We start from the raw sequence: 15,883 nt of genomic DNA on the forward strand, positions 1-15,883 counted from the left end.
TTCATGATTGATTTTTCTAAAAAAAAATAAAAGTGGGAACGGACAAGACATTACTTATTTTGTTTCATTTAGTTTTAGAAAATGGTAGAATACTCCATTTACAATGTTATAAGAATTAGAACTTGCATTAAGATATAAATTTCTTAACATTTCGAAAATAAAATTTACAGTTAACAAAAGTAATATATTCTAAACAAAAGTAATATATTACAGAAGTAATATATTATCATAGTTTATATTCCAAATAAAATACAACAAAAAGCAAAATAAGAGATTCCTTAAAAGGGAAGCCTAAAGTAAGAGGTGTAAGCTTTTGAAAACTTCAATTAGAAAGCACACATACACCCAGAATTTTTTAAAGATGAACTACTATTTGAATATTATGTTAAAAAAGAACTCCAAAAAGACCACATAATTAATCAATCAGTAATGATAAAAAAAATAAGTATACAATATTCATGCACTCCATGTAAGTATTAACATCTCGGAAATCCATTTGTACATAAATTGAATAGCAAACAAAGAGCACCGTAAGAAAACTCTTAGGTTTTCAAAGCTCACCACAAAGCGAAAGGCTGTATTTATGTGATTTAATGCTCTTTTTGTTAGACATTTGCAACTAAAAGAATGGATCCAAATATATATAGTATGAAATTAATCAATTAGCTTAAAGTTACATAAGAGACCATGAATGAGTAAATGTATACTGTCGACGGTTAAGATACACATTACTTTTTTCTTCTCTAATGGCACTGTAATTTTAGTTGGTGAAAAACTATTCATGCAGTCATTCTTGTATACAAAATATTCGGTTGTTTCACATTGAGCACGGGCACATCGTCACTAGTTTATAATAAAAAGAAGTCTTTGAAGTCCTCATTGTGGTCCATTATGTTTATTAAGGGGAGATCTAGACCATACAATTTGGAGAATCCGAATATTCTGGGCAAAACAGCATCAAGTATAGGGTTTGGTTTTTCTGTCAGTCTTTTCCTCTCAAAGAATCTAATTTCACCTTGTGTGGACTGTGGAGCATAGCTACTGAACGAATAATTCGTTCCTTTGTGAATACATGAAAGTTCGCCCGACATTCTTCTTCATTATTGGACAAACTACTACAACTTTTGCTTTAAATAAATTATTAATTATGCACGAAAAGGTTATATCAATTAGTCTGCTTCGCTCTTGTGATAAAAAGATAGATAATAGAACTATAGAGGGGACGAAAATTGTGAAAATTGTTTATTCACTTAGGCGACTCAAATGAAATAATAAGACTTTTACTCAATAATTTAATGACACTACATCCAAAGTCACAAATAACGAACCAGAGAAAAGCAACAACATGTGAATCTTGACAATGGAAAGGTCCATACATAGGCAACCTATCTTCTAGAGTCTTATTAAGATTTTAACCATTTCCAAATATAGCAAACAATCATTTATGAATTGTTTTCTATGTTTCAATTTATGTGATATGCTTTGGTTGAGATTCTAAAATAAATGACATATTTTTATATTTATAAACAATATAATTTTAAACTTCTCATTTGATCCTTAATAAGATTTTTTTAGTCACACAATTTTCTGTAGCTTGTTTTAGAGTACAAACTTTAAAAAAAATAATCTTTCTTAAATTTTGTGGTCAATCAAAGTACCTCACATAAAATAGGATGGAGGCCAGGGGCGTATACATCTTGTCCTATGCGGTGTCACCGGACACCGCTTCGCCGAATATTTTTACTAGTTATGTATAAGAAAAATAAAAATATTAGGGATAAAATATAAAAAATGACACACCTTACATTATAATAAGTTATTTATTTGTTCATTTTTTTAAATTATGATGCCGCTTATGAAAAATCGTGCGTACGCCACGGATGGAGGTAGTACATCAGTTTCACCAATACAAGGTGTCACATATTATATCAATGGAAGTAAATATGCATGCGAAGGATGTCATCATAACTAAGGACCAACGAAGAATACATATTATTGTTATGCAGCATACAAGTACTGTAAATATTACCAAAACTTGGAAAGATGAGGGGAAAAGTATAAACCTTCTCTTTGTCTCTCCATCTACTTTTACTTTTGTAAATAGCTGTCACTATTTCATTTCCAGATTTTCTAAAGTTTTTTTTGGTCCAACAGATATTTAAAGTTAGGTATGGATTCCTATGACGATATCAAATTAATATATAATAATAATAATTAAATTTATAATTAAATATTTAATTTATAAATATTTAGTGAATTTCTTAATATATATACAGAGCTTGATAAAAAAGCTATTTGTTTACGTGAACTCATAATTGTGCTCTAGTTTTGCAATTATATCAAGCATCGTATCAAATTAGGGTGCTTAGCCATACCTCATTCACCAACTACTTCAAAGACCATATGTCTCTCCTTTGACTAAACCTACTCTTCCCGGGGCGGACGCATATGGGGATGACACCGCTTCATCAGAAAAAATTATTAAATATTTATACTAATATTTTGCATAAATGAAGCAATATATAATCATGACATTGTTTTTTGCCAAAGAGTATTTCTTGGTCAATTGGCCATGCTCATATTTGGGCTTGTAAAGGTCGTAGGCTCGATGCGGGACTTAGACATCTTTTTTTTGAAAATTTTTGAGCGAACATTTTTGTTAAAAATTTGAGGCTAAGGTAAATCTAACATACACCTCCATTTGCAATAATATTCAACTAAACCATCAGGCCAAGGCTTTCAACTTGTTGGAAAATGATATTAAATAATACTTACTATTTTTTTATTTATATAAATACGACACCGCATATAAAATATTCTGCGTACGCCCCTGACTTTTACTATTCCATGACTTAGAGATACATTCACAAGTCCTTCATCCCTCAAGTTTCGTATTTCATGCTTCATAGGTGATAAAATATTTTCACACACAATGCCGAGTTCATGTTAAGATGGGGAATAGGGAAATAATAGCAATCCCCAAAATAATATCTGTCGAATGTTTTATATATATATATATATATATATATATATATATATATATATATATATATATATATATAAACCTCTGTGACTACTGTTTTGTTCTACTCAGTCTAATATATTCTGGGTATAATCTATTTAATTCATTTTTTACTTCTTGATAGGAGTCTGTTTCTAACATATGTTATCCTAATATTTTATCCGTCTTTTGATAAATCTTATATAATTTCTTTCTTGTGTTATGTCGTTATTAGAATTCTGTATTTCCCAAATGAGGTAATTCATAAAAAATTTGTCATCTGAATCGATTTCTATTTCGCTTTGATAATTTATCTCTAAATTATTCAAATATTCTTCAAGTGTTGCTCGAAAATGTTTTGTATTTTAAATTTTTTCTAAAGTAAGATGTATTAGAAGGTTGTGAAATTTTATATATTTCGTAAAGCTATGTTGTCTCATAAAGGTGTGGTCCAAAGACCTTCTCGCTCTAGTACCACAAACTGATAGTTGAAAATTTTATGATGAAAAATATAATTTGTGATTAAAGTTTTATATTGTAAAATTCTACTCGGTACTCTCCCTCGCTTAACACTTATTTATTTAACTTCATCCTGGCCACAGTTAAATATATTTACCCATTTTTACACCTTTTTGGTAATTGTTGGGCTTAACTTAACCGGTTTCTTCTAGGAATTTACAGGTTAATCCATCATAGTTATTAAGAAGATGGAAAGATAACCATATACTCAGAGTGATATTTTAGTTATTTACAAACTAGCAACCGAGAAATTAAATACATGAGAATAAAAGTATAAAGCTATAAATAAAATGAGGTAATAAACAGAAACATAATTTTTAGATAAAAACAGTAACTTACATGTATACATGAGAGAGATTTCCCTTTCGGTAAATCCAAAACAGTTTACTGGACTTGAAAATTAAAAACTTGGACACTAAAGCATAAAGCTTTATTTATTTTACAGGTTTGAGATAGAAACTGCTAAAGCACATATAGGAAAATATTTTACAAATGGATTTATATTACAAGATTTGAAAAATAAAGAATAATTTTTGGCTTAGGTGGTGAAAGGGAAGGGAATATGTTCTTCTTCAGATGGTTGTTGTAGTGTATCTTCTGTCTTCATAGAACGCTCAATTTATAGGCGTTTGCGAACTTCACTTTCGGACTTCATTTTGCTTGAAGAATCTTTCTCTTCCTTTGTTCACATGAAGTTTTCAGAATATGTCTTGTATTATTGTCCATAGTTTACTATAGGTCTTTGCATTATTGTCCTTAGATTACTGTATGAGATATTTTTCTATTGAAATGTCTCTTTATTATTGTGCTTGTGCCAGAGTCTTTCTTTTGATTCCCTACTACTTTTCGACCTTTTCTTTGTATTTTTCTTTCTGGTTATTATGATTGGAGTCTGCTTCTATGTGTCAAGATTGTGCAAAGCTATTGAGTCAAAACTCATTCCTGAATCATTATTTGGGTCTTGAGCATCTTGATAATTTAGATTATCATCTTCTCCCGAGCATTGTCTTGGAGATATTTCTGAACTGAAATTTTTGATCATATATTTGTCTTGCTTCTTCCTTTCTTGGAAGAATTTTTCTATTGTTTGCTTGACTATATCTTCGATTTTCTCATTTTTTTTTCTTTTTAGAGATTATATTTTTCTTTCTCAATACTTCTCCTTGTACTAATGTTCTAGGTAGTCTTCGTCTTATTTGGCTTGATGAACCTTCATCTTCACTTTTTGGCAAAGTGGCAGTCATAAACGGATTTAATAAGTCTTTACCGGCTACCGTTTGAACCGGACTAGCTGTATCTCCATCCGATACAATGGATTTTATTGCATTCATTGGGGAATGCACACCCTTCTCATCCATTTTATTTTGAGATGGAGAACTCAATTGCTGTGGATTTCCTACCTCCTGGATTTGTTGAGAGACAACTTGAGTCTGGAATTGCGCTAATTCAAACTTTACTGCTTGGAGTCTGTGTTCTAATACTTTCACCCGTTCCACAAGTCTTGCTTTTTCTTATACCAAAATCTCGTTCTTTTGATTTACTCTCTTGAAGCCTTCAGTCATTGATGAGCAGTGATCATAAAAAATTATCTTGTATGTATCTTTTTGAATATTATATTGAGGGATTTTTTCTGGGTTTTGTCTGAGTGCTGGAAAAATATAGTAATTTGGTCCTAATATACTCCTTGCATAGTCTAATGCTTCAGTAAAATCATTAAAACCTTTAAAAAGAGGTTTATCTAAATCTTTTATAGAGTCTAAAATCATTACCATGTATTACATATCACATAATATTTACATTTTCTTTCTTGGCTCTTGTATGTAAAATGTTGGCATAGAATAAAATATTTAGCGGCCCAACTCATAACTCACTGCCAATCGTACCATGGACATGAACAACCAAAAAATTACAGAAATATAATATTTTTGGGGATGGTCTTTGTAACGACCTGACCGGCTATTTTTGTGTAATTGTGTCCTGTTTCCCATTTTGATGCTTCACACATGTGTGTTTATGGTTTATGACATACGTGGTTGTTTTGTTTCGTTCTGGAAAGATTTCGTGTTGATTTAGACCCTTTGGTTCTTGACTTAGAAGTACCCCGGAATGGTGTTTGATGGCTCCAATAGATTCGTAGCATGATTTTGGATTTGGGCGTATGTACGGAATCGAATTCGGAAGTCTGTAGGTTGATTTGTGTTGTTTTACCAAAAATTAGAAATTGGAGGTTTAGAAGTTTGACCATAGGTTAACTTTTTGTTACTGGGCTCAAAATTTTATTTTGGGACTTGGAATAGGTCTGTTATGATATTTAGAATTTGTCTGCAAAATTTGGTATCATTTGGAGTTGAATTGATAGGATTCAGACGCTTAGTTTCAATTCTAGTAGTTCTTGAACTTTTACTTTGAAATTCATGCGTTTTGGTATTTGATTCATAGTTCAAGATGTTATTTTTATGTTTTGATCGTGCGAGCGAGTTTGTATGATATTTTTAGTTTTGTGTGGATGTTTGGTTTGGAGTCTCGAGGGCTCGGATGAGTTTCAGAATAGTTTGAACTGAAAATGGGATTGCCGATGTGCTGGTGCTCTGTTATCGCAATTGCGAGCACCAGCCTCGCAATTGCGAAGGTGACATGGGGTGGTCTGATGTCGCAATTGCGACTTACCCCTTCGCAATTGCAAAGCCAATAGGTCCGGGGCTTGGATTGCATTTGCGACCAATTGATCGCTTTTGCGACCACTTGATCGCTTTTGCGAAGTTTTCCAGCTTCGCAATTGCGACGCCTTTGTCGCAATTGCGACGTTTGTTGAGGCTGTCAGGGCTCGCAAATGCAACATATGCAGCTGGACATAACGGCTGAAAAGTCGGAATTTAGTCTCATTTCTCACATTTTAGGACCCTAAATTCGGTAGGAGGCGATTTGGAGAGGGGATTTTTATCTACAAACTTTGGGTAAGTGATTCTAACCAATTTCTAACTATATTTTATGAATATATATTAGATTTAACATCAACTTATGTGAATCAAAGAGTAAAAATTGGGAAATTTTGTCAAGTTTTTAAAAAATAAAAATTTGAGTTTTGAGAGGCGATTTGGACTCGGATTTTGAAACTAATTACATATATGGACTCGTGAGGTTATGGGTAGTCGGAACCTACCCTTGGACCCGGGTTTTGACCGGGCGGGCCCGAGATTGATTTTTGTTGACTTTTTGGGAAAAGTGTAAAGATCATAACTTTATCCACTGTAATTATTTTCCCTTGCATTGTTTAATGATATTAAGCCAATTTTTGTTAGATTTGAGTCATGTGGAGGCGAAATTTAGGGAAAAACTGTTATATCTCATATTTTTATACGTACGAGTACGTCGTAAGTAAATTGATATAAGCTCAGAAATGAGATCATCTTAGAAAGTACATAAAATAATTTAATCATATTACCTTGGTGGTTAAAAATATTTAAGATCATAGATAAGAAGTACCAAGAGGGTTGGAAGGCTTATAAGCTAAACGAATTGAAGAAAATAAGTTCCGTCGAAAGTCGACAAGTTGGGAATGTTATAACATGTACTTTTGGGGTGAGACTAGTCCATGCCCAATTCACACTCAATAGTGAGTGGAAACGGTCGTTGGAAGAATAGTACCTAACAAGAGTCGGGGTCGATTTTCACAGGGAGTTAAATATGGGTGTTAGGGTGTACACTTGATGAGTGTAGATGAACTAGCCCAATTACACTTCCAAACAATGGGGTTTTGTTATCTACTTCTAAAATTGACACTAGCAATGATCAACTAAGGAAAAGAGACTAGAAAACGAGTAATTTTTTTTGTTGTTTTTCAAATGGGTAAAAGGCCTAGGGATGTAACCTTTACCTAGGGGTTAGCCTAATGGGTAAATTACGTTAATGCTTGTTTTAGTGATCGGGATGTATCATAACTCTCAACTCTAAATTACCCACTCAATACCTCTCGGTTAAAGAGTGATTTTTTCCTAATTGGCTTTCTCAAGCCCAATTGGGTATCAATTCAAATAGTTGATACGAGCTCAAGTCGGATTTTTCCTATCTCTAGTTCAACAACAACACAACAACAACAACGACCCAGTGAAATCCCACTAGTGGGGTCTGGGGAGGGTAGTGTGCACGCAGACCTTACCCCTACCCCGAGGGAGTAGAGAGGCTATTTCCGAAAGACCCTCGGCTCAAGAAGACGAAAAGAGACAATATCAGTATCACCAATAGAAACCATAGGAAAAATAACATCATGGAAATGAGAAAGTAGATGCAAAGCAAACGCGATAGACAATACATAGACCCGACACTATGGTAAACAAAGAAATAGTAAGACACAACATTGCCACTAGCCTCACAAAGGTACGAAGTAAGGGAGACTAAGGTACGAAGTAAGGGAGACTCAACTATGTACCTCTTAACCTATAACTCTAATACTCGACCTCCACAACTTCCTATCAAGAGCCATGTCCTCGAAAATCTGAAGCCTCGCCATGTCCTGCCTGATCACCTCTCCCCAATATTTCTTAGGCCGTCCTCTACCTCTTCTCGTGCCCTTCAAAGCCAGCTGCTCACACCTCCTTACCGGGGCATCTGGGATTCTCCTTTGTACGTGTCCGAACTATCTGAGTCGCGCTTCCCGCATCTTGTCATTAATGGGATTCACGCCCACCTTCACCCGAATATCTTCATTCCTAATCTTATCCATTCTAGTGTGTCCGCACATCTACCTCAACATCCTCATTTCTGCTACTTTCATCTTCTGGATATGTGAGTTCTTAATAGGCCAACACTCAACTCCATACATAATGGACGGTCTAACTACCGCTTTGTAAAACTTACCTTTGAGTATCGGTGGCACTCTCTTATCACACAAGACTCCAGATTCTAACCTCCACTTCATCCAACCCACCCCAATACAGTGTGTGACATCCTCGTCAATCTCCCCTTCCCTATGGATAACCGACCCAAGGTACTTGAATTTGCCACTACTTGGTATGACTTGTGATTCAAGCCTCACTTCCACGCCCACTTCCCTCGGCTCAGTGCTGAACTTACACTCCAGGTATTCTGTTTTCGTCCTGCTCAGCTTGAAACCCATAGACTCAAGGGCATGTTTCCCGACCTCCAACCTCTCGTTAACACTGGTTCGCAACTCATCACTCAGAACTATGTCATCGGCAGATAACATACACCATAGCACCTCCCCTTGAATATGGTGTGTTAACACGTCCATCACCAGGGCAAATAAGAACGGGTTGAGCGCAGAACCTTGGTGTAACCCCATAACAACTGGAAACTACTCAGAGTCGCCTCCTATATCCTAACCCGAGTCTTAGCCCCATCATACATGTCCTTAATTGCCCAAATGTAGGTAGCCGACACACCTTTTGCCTCTAAGCATCTCTAGAGAACTTCTCTAGGAACCTTGTCGTACGCTTTCTCTAAATCAATAAACACCATGTGCAGATCCTTCTTCCTCTCCCTGTACCATTCCACCAACCTCCTAATAAGGTGTATAGCTTCCATAGTAGAACGACCCGGCATGAACTCGAACTAGTTGTCGGATTTAGACTCTGTCCTCCTCACCCTCGCTTCAACCACCCTCTCCCAAACTTTCATGGTATGACTCAGTAATTTGATATCCCTATAATTGTTACAACTCTGGATATCACCTTTGTTCTTATACAACGGAACCACCGTACTCCACCTCCACTCTTCCGGCATCCTCTTCGTCCTAAAAATAACATTAAACAGTCTAGTCAGCCACTCCAAGCTTGCTCTACCCACACACTTCCAAAATTCAATCGAAATTTCATCCGGCTCAGTCGCTCTACCCCTACTCATCTTACGCATAACTCCCACGACCTCCTCAACCTCGATGCGCCTGCAGTCCCCAAAGACACGGTGACCCTTAGAATGCTCCAGTTCACCTAGAATAATATCTCGATCCCCTTTTTCATTCAGAAGTTCATGAAAGTAAGTCTGCCATTTCCTTTTAATCTGAGCATCTTCCATTAATACTCTACTATCGTTGTCCTTGATGCATCTCACTTGGTCCAAATTCCGGGCCTTCCTCTCTCTCGTCTTCGCCAGCCGGAATAACTTCTTATCTCCGCCTTTTTCCCCCAGTTCCTCGTACATACGGCCATAGGCTGAAGTTTTAGCCTCTGTGACTGCCAGCTTTGCTTCCTTCCTAGCTACCTTATACCACTCCATGCACGCCCTCCTCTCCTCCTCACTTGTGCTCCCTACTAATTTTAGGTATGATGTCTTCTTTGCTTCCACTTTACCTTGGACCGCTTCATTCTACCTTATTCCACTTTTTCCTATCTCTAGTTCAAACCCTTTAATTAGGCTAGCCAAAACCTTAACTAGTCTAATTTCTTATTAGCCAAGTTTTCCTAGACTAGGTTCCTCTTTCTCAAGTAAGAACCAAGTCACAAAGGCATGAATCAATGTTTGCAACCATTAATTCTAGAAATAATGCATGAACAAGGCTAAATAATAAACACCCTATCATAAACAAATATTAGATTAATTACCCATAAGGTTTACACATTAGGGTTGGGTCACAACCCTAGAGAAAATCTAGCTACTCATAATAGAAATTGAAGAAAATAAAGAAGAAGAACTAATTAAAGCCATAATACAAGATTAAAATGATAAACTAATGTGTTTTCACCCCAAATTGGTCACAAATTACCAAAAGCAGTAAACTATAATGGCTACAGCTAAAAAAAAAACTATAAAACTTGTCCTAAAAAAGTGTTCCCCGTCTATATATAGTGGCCCAAAATTCACTGAGAAATATGCCCTTCGGGAGGTTCTGCGGCCACACAATTTCATGTGCAGTCCGTACTTTGCTTAGTTCTGCAGGTAGAGGCTTTCTGCAGCCGCACAATTTGGTATACGGCTGCACTTCAGCTTCTGCGGCCGAACGTTTCCTTCTGCAGTTGTATTTTTGGCAAGGCTTCACACTTGGTTGTTTTGCACACTCTCTGAACTTTTTGAATTCTTATCAGTGCGACCATGTTTTGCGGCCGCATAAATTGTGTGCAGTCCGCATTTTTTCAATCATCATTTGAGCTTCAACACCAGATCTGCGGCCGTAGAGATAATTTTGCGGTCCGCGCTTTCTTCTGCGGACCGCACTTTTGGCATGCTGCACTCCTTCTTGCCTTATGAGACGGAACACTCATTTTTTGAGTTATATTTCTTCATTGAGGTCCAATTCTCCAATATTCCTGCAATTTGTACAATTTTATTAGTTTTGGGAACAAAAATCAACACTTTCGGACTAAAACTAAAGCAAGAAGGTATTAATAAATGGTTAAAATCCACAATTATCAACTCCCCCAAACTTAAGTCTTTGCTTGCCCTCAAGAAAATAGATTAGTTCCCACCTCCTCAAAGTGAAAGGTCATTTAAAAGAGTCAATGATAAGCCAATTATACTCAGTTGGGACCAACAATTACCCACAACACTCGTGCATTTTCAACAAGGTGACAAATAACATATTATGCACATATAGTTCTAATGTGACATTTGAGCTTTAAGAATTGACTTTACTCATCAAGGACTCTTGTTGTATCATGTTGATCATGGTAGACTCCAAACTCTTCCTCCTCTACCATCCATTTTCCAAGTTCAGTTCAAGAGTTAGCACTCAATTTTTAGATCAATGAAAGGTTCACTCTTCTCTCATAAAAGAATGTCACAAGTAAGACTTCAAGTACCATAGGCTTGCCCCTCATGTCGATCACCACTAATGTAAGCTTACTCGGTTCAAAATCAAGCAGGACTTCTTTTGGATTGTAATGAAGGCTTTTGGATCGGGGTAGGATACCATATGGGTAAGTGGTTACGCCCTTCCTTAAGCACTCCGTATTTTTATTTCTTGGCTAACTTTTTACCAACTCTTAGAGGCATTGCATTTTCCTTGGGGGCTAGAGAGACTTGACATCACTCTTTTTTGTTCATTTTATTCTTTTTCTCCCTTGATGCTCATACTAGAGATAGTTGCCTCTTTTTGATTTCATCAACCCTCCTTTTTATTCTTTTTTTTTGGCATTTTGTTTTTGTTCTTTTCTTTTCTTGACTTCTCTTTTCATAGATATCATTTCTTTTCTCTTTTTGGTGCCTTAATACCTCTTTCAAATTCCTCAACTCTCCCCCAAACATATGCCTTACGCCACTTATTCCATAAGAGCATTAAGGAAAGTCCGGGTTCCAAGAGAGGATTACAACAAAATAGGTGAAGGCTTGTAGCAATGTTACCAAGTAAGAAAGGCTAAAGGCTCAAAGGGGGTTGACTAGGGATAACAAGCATTGGTTGGCGATAGAAAGCTCAAACGGAGCAAGGAAAACCTACAATCATCTTCCAAACTAAGAAAACTTAGGATTTTTCCTTGAAGCACATTCGGGAAAAGTTCTAGATCATTCAAACAGATACTTGGACTAGCAAGGAAAAATCACCTCACCCCTCATGCAACTAGACCGTAAAAGAGGATAGAGTCTAGAGCCTACAACAATCACAATCAAGTTAAAGATCACTATGGTCCAATAAACCACTCAATGATTATCAAAGTCAACTCAAGAGTCTCAAAGTCACTAACTAGGGCTATTTGCTTTCAAAAACCTTGTTTCAAACCATAAGCATGCAGTTAAGTGTGTTGGTTCCAAATGAAGCATGAATAACTCCTTTTAGAGAATGGCTTGATTAGGGCTTTTATTCATTACTACAACTATTATTATTACCTAAACACAAAATAGACTCATTCCCTTAAGAAGGTTATCACATCATCCATCCCCGGGAAGAGTCACACAGTTCACACAAAAGACCACCTTGGGAAAGAACCGTGACATTAAGAAAACCAAAGGCTTTTTATCTATACTACTATGAAAAACATGAAAATTACTAACATAAAAAGAAGCTACTAACAAAACAAAAATCAAAGTAAACAACTAAAGAAGCTTGAAAGCAATAACTAACTAAAGATTGATAAACTAAAAAGAAACAGAATTAACCAATTATTACAGTCCAAATGTATCCAAATGTATCAAATAAACTCCACCCCCGAATAAAAGTAAGCATTGTCCCCAATGCTTAACAAAATAAGAGTGAAAGGAGAGAGGGCGAAGAAACTCCCTAAGCATCCTTGAACATCTCAGTGTCCCCAGCAGCATCAACTCCCGTTGGCTCATCCAACTGTGTCTGATCATCATCATCATATCTGGGAGTGGTAAACATCGCATGCACTCCATCAGCAAGGCATGACTCCTCAGACTGGCCAGCTGGTGCAACCTGTGCAGATGGATCTGGAGCGGACTTGTCTGGGTCAAGCAGAATGTCAAATGGTAATCCCCAGCTGTCGCTAGTCGGGTCACCTCTTTCCTAAGCTTATCCACTGACTTTTTGCTGGCCTGGGACTTTCTCATCTTCTTCACTTCTTTGGTCAAGTCCTCAATAACTGAACTATGTTATACCAGAGTGTCCATGATAATCTTCTGGTTGTCCAGAATCTTGCGCAACTTCTCATCAAGCTCAGCAGAATCCTGTGGTGCCTATGTGGATGACTGCCCTACAACAATACTAGATAACTCAAACAACTTTGAAGTAGCTGCATGCATCCAGTTGTTAAGATTCGCCAATGTATGTGAGACTCGCAGAGCAGAAAGTGGGCATGTAGGCATGGGCGCCGACCTCAGAACTGGAGTATGGGCTGCCGTAGGAGCTGTGGACGGAGCTGAAGATGTTGGCGGAGGCATAGCTGCTGCACTGGTAGAGGGCTCAGCTGAAGTACATGGAATATCAGCTGTGTCAGAAACCACCACTACCGGCTCATCAGACTGGCCTATAGTAGTAGAAGGCTGAGCGCTCTTCTTCGGCTTAGTCGGATCGTGCAACGAGTACCACTCAAACGTCTTCTTTGGCTTCACCTTCATATCAAATGCTTTGGGTCTACCTTTGCATCAGTGAGGTACTCTGTGATAGTGCTGGGGTAGGGGTAAGCCATGTTAGTCTACTGCGCTAACAATGAGATGTTGGCTGACATCACGACACCCATATTGATCGGGTACCCGGCCATGATAGAATCCACTAGAACTGCATGGAATAGACAAGTTGTTCTCATTCTAGCACGGGTCAAGCCTGCTACACACAAAGGTCTGCCAACCTTTTGCCTCAAAGCTCAATGTACTCCGCTGAATGGGTATCCCAATAGTGATCCATAGTGGAGGTGGTCCCGGTGGTGCTAATAACTCAGCTAGCCACAACCAGACCTCTTCTTTCAAGGCGAACTTCTCGAGGTAATCTTTTGGCTCTAAGTCCTCAAAACCCAAGTACGCATTCAACGTGTGCTGATAAAACCTCACCTTGAGGTTGCGTACTTTGGTCACTTTTGTCCCCTTGCGAATGTGTTAAATGTTGGCATAGAACTCATGGAAAAGGTTCTCCTTGGCATCTACGATGTTCTCAGTGAAAAACATCCATCCCTTTCTCGATCTGAAGTGCCTCAACATTGCAGGGTTGTATCTATCTAGATCCTTCAATAGAAACTACCTTTCATGTGTCAATGATCTCGTCGGCCACCATATCCAAAAATCAGTGAAAGCAACCAATCTCACAAATTTGTCTTCCCATATTTCTTTCTTCTTTGACCGCTCAACCCCAGTGGATGTACCCTCTCCCCATTTACCATCATCTAGAATATCCTGAACATCCTGCGCACCACACTCTGGAGCTGCTGCTGGCTTAGAGGCTTGGCTATCACTTTCTGAACCCTCGGAAGTGCTGTGAGATAATGAAGCCACATATAGTGGCTCAGATCGCCCCTATGGCCTGGACTGTGCAACTGCCTGCTCCTCCGTAATAGACACGGAGTTTCCCTTGGAAGCCTCCCTTGACGGGGCATAAGAACTAGACTCGGAGAGGTCTTCAACCCTCCCTCTGCCTGCTGTGGTCTTCTTCTGAATGGTTTTGAGCACACTGAGGGACAAGGCACCGCTTCCTCGACCCCTAGAAGAGTCTCCTCTACCTTTGGTAGTTTCGCCGTGACCTCGTTATTGAACCATTGTATGTATCAAAACAAATAGGATTATTAGTTTCAAGTCATCATTCAACACAGTTAAGACTCATATAAGCAAGGGAGAACATTGTGGAGACAATAAGGTTACTACAAATTTAACATGCTGCAGAAAATGGGAATTGCGGTCCGCACTTTTCTGAAGTGCAGCCATAGAATGGGAGTGCGGACCACACATTTTCATGTGCGGTTGCACTTCTGACAAGAAAGATCAGAGGCTCAAGTACCTCTCTCTGAAGACAGTGCGACGTCCAAAGTGCGGCCACATAATTCATCTGTGGTCCATGTAATTATAAGTGCAGTCCGCATTTTTGCTCTTTCAAGAGACAAGTCTTTGATAGCAGTGCGGACTCAAAATATGGCCTCACCAGGAAATCTGCGGTTCGCACAATTAAAGTGCGGCCGCAGAATGCACTTGCCTTCACTAGTTACCAAAATCAACCAACTGTGGATGGCACAAATTCAAGTGTGGCCGCAAAATTTAAAAATTAACGAGCAGTTTGTGTTCTTACATGATTTTAAAATTACTTGTTCAAATCTATATGGTAACATGGTATACACATAAAACTTAACTAACCGAACCTATTTTAGCATGTATTAACAACTACCCAGTACAGATCTACCTTACATGGACACGTGGATGCACTATAATAATAGATAGACTAAAAAGAAGCTAAAAAAATGCAAAAATAAAAGTCACACAAAAGATTAACATGAAGTGAAGCATTCCAGATGATGTGAATGTGCAAGATCCTATGAGTGCAAATGGGTGTGCGTGTTTGACAGTGAAAGGGTCCTCAGATAAGCTCTAGAGCAACAGTGAATCGCAAGAGAGTGAAAAGTGTAAAATGAGGCCAAAATTCCTATTTATACTAAGAGTGTCTGAGAGGGAAGAAGGCCGAGTGCGGCCGCACAAATCCAAGTGCGGTCCGTACTCCTTCACCTGGGGGATCATTTGTCCGTAATATTTGTATGGTCCACATAATTTTGAGTGTGGCCGCATAATAGCCCCTCACTGACAGCCTCAAACTTCGGAGAGTTTGCAATTTCACACTTTGTCGAGCTTCCAGAAGTGCGGTTCTCATGTGAAATTTGCGACCACACAAGCTCTTCTGCTGTGGCATAATTATTTATACGGCCGCACAATTAAAATGTGCAGTCCGCATTTCTTCCAACACTTAGCCATTTTTGTCCATCCTTTTTGCATGTAACACTCAACCATGAAGCACACTTTAAATCAAGTTAGAACAACAAATAACACCTA

The 15,883-nt window shown here is 37.9% G+C and overlaps 1 long non-coding RNA gene across 1 annotated transcript; it reads right to left on the minus strand.

Annotated features, from left to right (window-relative positions):
• Positions 1-630: 630 nt before the first annotated feature.
• LOC142168739 (uncharacterized) lies at positions 631-4,098 on the minus strand. The gene is made up of 2 exons (XR_012698683.1): positions 3,860-4,098; positions 631-2,463 (listed from the first exon to the last, which is right to left on the minus strand). It is a non-coding gene; the product is annotated as an uncharacterized LOC142168739 (long non-coding RNA).
• Positions 4,099-15,883: the final 11,785 nt, after the last annotated feature.

This window comes from Nicotiana tabacum, chromosome 14 (genome assembly GCF_000715075.1).
Source record: "Nicotiana tabacum cultivar K326 chromosome 14, ASM71507v2, whole genome shotgun sequence".
NCBI lineage: Eukaryota > Viridiplantae > Streptophyta > Magnoliopsida > Solanales > Solanaceae > Nicotiana > Nicotiana tabacum.